Below are 5,446 nucleotides of genomic sequence, written 5' to 3' on the forward strand. Positions count from 1 at the left end.
CCTTTAATGAACCAGCCGGGAAACGCTGAGGATACATGAGCCTTAAATCCATCTCCTTGGGAGTCTTCCAGGAGGCATGTTCATCTGCTTGGGATCCACTATGTATGGCCTTCTCTTAACGAGCTGAGAAGAGGTCACCCTTTTCTTTTCCAGAAGGCCAGGTGGGATATCTCCTTTCCCCTATCAGCGCACACTGCTGTGGAGAGGACCTTCCCAGAACACTGGGCTCCTGGGCTCAATTCTCACCCCAGTCAGAAGTGCTCAAAACTCTGACCTTTTAGGAAAGTGTCCTTGCTACCAGGGTATTTGGTATTTATCAGAAATAGCTCACTTGTGAGAGACTGAGCTTAATTCACAGGAATCTGTACAAACAGCCATGATCTTCAGATAGAAGGTACCACAGAACTGCAAATTATTATATTTAATCATAGAACTCTTGAGACTCTGCCCTTTGAAGCCTAGAGGCATTCATTAGCAACGCCGTCATGTAATGCCGAGCTCTTAGGAGAACATAATGAAGATATCCTCAGGATGAGGGGAAAAAAGAAACACCGCATTTCCTCCCATGGGAGACAGCGCAAGAACTAGATGTGCGATCTTAACAGATACATTCCTTCAGGAGAGATGAATTCGTGTATTTCTTCCAGCACCAAAATGAATTTACCAGAAATTTTAAGACAACCTTGTGCTCCTGCCGATGAGGCTCTCGGGCTGTTTTCCTCTTTGTATGAAAGTGCATCCTGTCTCCCTAATGGACTATGCCAAAATCCCGTCTGTAAGCATCCCTAAACACCAGGAAAGTTTAGGTCAGATATAAATTCAGGCTCCCGTGCTAGCATCCGTCCTGTGGTGGGAATGTGAAGCTGGAAAGCTTTCTTCGTGAGGATCTGCTTCCCAGCTTTGAGCCTGGAGTCCCCTATGACCCTACACACGCTTGCAAACGCGCCTGGTGACAAAAAGGGGCTCATTACTACAGCAGAATCTTATAGCTGTGGTGCACCGGGGGACGAAGAAGGGACCCGCAGGCACAGGCTGTGCTCTAACCTGCTTGGGCCAGAAGCCAAGCAGATGGGCAGGAGCTGGAAGCAATCAGCAATGCCGGAATGAGAACTAATCTCATTTTTTGTGTGTGTACAGTTGAAAAATGTGGATTTGAAACCGATTTGCTGCAAAGTGATTAAAGACAGGGTATACCTAGAGTGCCGTTAGAAGTGCAGGCACAGCATAGGCAAACACAGCGAGTGCTGGTAGCAGAGTAGCTGTAACAGCATAGCCTTCAGCTGCTGACATAAACCTGCAAGTTATTTTCTTTTCCCCTAATATTCGTCACCTACCCACTCATCCAAACAAAAGAAAAAGGCCGGAAAAGACTGTCATTTGCAGCATGTTTGCAAATTCTCTTCTTATCACCCATCTTTGCTTCTGTAAACAATTTCTGTGCGTTATTAACATTCAAAATACTGTACACATGGAAAAATCGTAACTAAAATGCACTAGTCAGGGAACTGGTCCCAAGGACACATAAATATCAATAACTCCTTTGAAGTTTAGCATCAGCTGGATAAAAAATTATTGGAGTGGCTACGAGCTTTCTCTTGGAAGGAAATCAGTTAGCAGTAGGCCAACGAGGGAGGCTTTGTGAAATTTTTGACCTTGAGGCGGTTCTGGAAAGCAGGGTATTTACTTAGGATTATTTGAGGGGCTTGGCAAATTGAACAGTCAGGGTCTTAGTCATCTTTGCGTGGGAATGGTGTATGCTCTCTGTGTAGCAACCTTGAAATGAAAAGCCTGCCTGCCTGCCTGCGGAGCAATGGGGCTGCGAGCTGATTCAAGATGGAGGCACTGCTCATTCTGGTCCAGATTTGTATTTTCCTTCTCTCTCCATTCTTTCAGTTTTTGTTAACCTGCAATAAATCATCTGGTCTGGAAGTACATGTTTTTCTCTTTGCATTTGGAAACCATTAACTCTAGAGAACCCTACTTTCAGCGCTGAGCTACATAAGCTGATGTGTGTGCGAGTGTTACAGATTATTAAAAGTTCAGGATGTTATTAATAGAGTTTGGGGATACCTGTAGGCACGTTGTCTAAATAGACAGATGTACTGGCAGTATCTTGACTTGATCTTTCTAGGTGGAGATTTAGGGAGTTGAGTGACGACTAGCACCGTGGAGCAGCAGGCAGCGTGCTGATGGCAGCTCTGCCAGCCCCCCCCCAGTGCTGCTCTCCACAGTTCTTCTTCCACCGCAATGCTTCTGACACGCCGCTTTAAATCTCAGGGATATATTGGTTTGCCAACTGCAGGAAAAGTCTTTCAACGGCATTACGGTGCACAAAGTATGTCCGACTTCAACTCTAGCTTGCCTGGCATTTTCTTTCACACCTCTTTGTGAGGATTTTTTTTCCTGAGTGAGCAGCACAAAAACATCCCGTTATTATTTTTTATTCCTTAAATGGGAATGCCTTGGCTATGTAATTAATAATATGGGGAGGGTATGTGTTTATTAATGTGACACATCCTGCTTTACACATCTCCTGCACCTGCTGGAATACACCTTTCCAGAATGCAAAGAAGGAAAGGGGTCTCTGCCTCCCTTCACTGGCTGTTCTTCTTTCTTTCTTTCTTTCTTTTTTTTTTAAAGTCGGTAAAAGTAAAGCAATGGCTCCTGTGGTGCCTCTGACACAGGATGATTTATCATGGTTGTGTAAGGATTAGCTGAATGGGTGGGTTTGGGTGTTATAAATGGGATGCGAAAGTCTGGATTCCCGGCTGTAAGCTTGGCAGGGTTAACTCGCTCAGCCCTTTGTTCTTGTTAGACAAATAAAATGAGTTTCCTCTGAGTGGGTGGTAGAAGGGTGTATTTTGGATGAAATCTCAAACATGAGGTTCTGTGTGGATGTTTAAATACTCTCTGGCATGTTGTGTGAGAGGAGGGATGGGCGAGAGGAGGAGCGGAGCTCTGCGGCTGCAGGAAGCAGTCTAGCCCGGCTGCTGGAAACAGCTTTGGAGACAGCCCACCGGGCAAATATCTGGCTGCCGAGAAACCCGTGCCAGCGTGTTATGTCCTTGTACAGTGAGTGAAAACAGAGTCGCGTCCTTCTGTGGGCTCCATCCTGCCTTTCTGTATGGGGGCAGGGAGGTTAGGGAGAAGATGCCGAGAAATTTTCCGTGCTCTGCAGCCCACCCACAGCAAGGCCAGCTGGGACTGTGATCAAACATCCCGCTGTTGGAGAGGTGGGAGCTGAACCCTCTCCCTGGCTCGGGAAGGGTCATTCATGTTCCTGCTGATCCTGCTGGCGTGCAGCGACAGGGACTGGGGCTCCTGTGCACTGCTCCGTCCTGGACCAGGCCCGAGGAAGGCGGCTGCGTGCTCTGCCCTCAGGGCCTCTAAACCATCCTGCACGGCTGAGAGATGAAGACAGGCTCTAGGAACCTCTGCTTGACCACCACAGCTCTACCCTCCTCATTGCTCTGGGCGATGGGAATGGGTTTAGGGTACTGGGAACAATGGTCTGGGAACAAGGGCTAGAGCTTAGTCTGGTCAGCTTGTAAGATAGTTTCTGTGTAGCAAAAACTATTTTTAAAATGAGAACAAAGAGAAATGTGATAAAAATAATATTGACAATGTGCAAATCTTCCTGCAATGCAAGAAGAAGGGGCCGGGGAGGGGGAAAACACCCACAGAAGGAAGAAAGTACAACTCGGAGTACTGAAGAGGATAGACTAAAAAAGTAATGCAATCAATATCTAATAATTAAGAACAAAGAGAAGCAGAGTAATGGTTAGCTTTTTAGCAGTATGTAATTGAAGGCTGATCCTTCATGCAAAAGGAAGGCTGAGCAGAATTCAGTTTGCTAACCTCCCTGTGTGGAAACTGGAGCCAGAGCGAAACCAGTAATTTTTAATTTTGGTTCCCTAAGGGTTCATAAATTAAAAAAGAAACAAAACAAAACAAAAAACCCCAAACCTCTGAAACCTTATGAAATGTTTTGTAAAGGCTACGATGCTTTTACAGCTATTGTAAAACTTCCTCTCGCTCCCCGTTCCCAGGTGGTGCTTTATTTAACGGAATGGGTGACCTCTGCACTCCTGCCGAGGTCATGGAAACCTCCCCAGCCTGCTCGTGAGGAGCTGTGCTGGACAGGCACCACGGCAGAGTTTAGGCAGGTGGTTGCTCTGTGCTCAGAGGATACGAGTTTTGTTTCCGCGCTCCGCTATCTCCTCTGAAGAAAGGGGCTCGAGCCTGCTTGTCTTACTCAGGGTTGGCGGTTGAGTCAAACTCAACAGAATGATCCACGTGAGTCACCGCATTGCCAAGTGAGTTACAGTCATAAATGGCTTATCCCAATTACAAATGAAAGAGCACGAACTGCTTCCATTGCTCTTCATCCTTGACAGCCGGCTACATTTTATTACAGAGCATGTATGTGAAGGAGGGACACACAGGTGAAGGAGCAGCTCAGTGATCACAGCAACTGAGGGAGGGTCTGATCTTCCGAACTCGTTACCAGATGCGGTGCTGCTCTGCTTTGTACTCTTGAGGCTTCCTCTCGCAATGACAACAAGCGCATGAAGGGTCAGGCATTTCCTGTGGCTTTTCTAAAAAGTGCATCGTATCTATTCAATCTTTGGAGTGTTAAAAAATCGATGCTAAGCCAACTTCCACAGCCTTTCCCAGCAACATCAAATTAAAGGAAGGCACGGTGCCATCATTTCCCATAGCTGTGTATACTGTGTTACAAATAGAAAGCCTACTCATTATTCATAACCGACCAAATTATAAAATATCTGAATCTCTCACACATTTTTTTAACATGTAGGTTACCGTTTTTGGCTAGTCCTTTTAAAAGCCAGGCTTTTAAAGCAAGGCTGCAGTGTAAGATGAATGATGATCACTCCTCACTCTACTAGCAATTACTTCACCAATTCCTCTCCAAATGTGTAATATACTAATATGTGAAGATTATATTCAACAGCGAGACAGACTGAATGCTGCAAGGGAAGTAATTACTTTTGAATATAATTTTGCAGACATTATGAAGTCTCTGTTAAATGAATTTATGAATGTTATCAGAGCTGACGTAAGCACATCTGTTACCAACTTTGTCTAACTACATGCAAACTGCTTAGTAACACCACTTATACTGACAAATATTTTAAATGTCTGCAATTTTACAAGATAAGTTTGGCCTTGAAGAGGTATCAGTATAGTGATAAACTTTTTCAATAAAAGGTAAAACTTAAAACTACCTTTTTTTTTTTTCTTGTCCCAATAATTATTGCTCTGTGTGGAAGACAGCAGAATAAAGGGAGTCATGCCTTAATAGAAAATGTCTGGGTAGAAGAGACATAATTATAATTCTCTTGACTGGAAATCTAATTTTAATAAGGGACTTGGGTTTGGCTAAATTTCTTAGAAAAGATGGTATGCTAAGTTAATTGTTTCC

Source organism: Accipiter gentilis, chromosome 22 (assembly GCF_929443795.1).
Source record: "Accipiter gentilis chromosome 22, bAccGen1.1, whole genome shotgun sequence".
Taxonomy (NCBI): Eukaryota; Metazoa; Chordata; class Aves; order Accipitriformes; family Accipitridae; genus Astur; species Astur gentilis.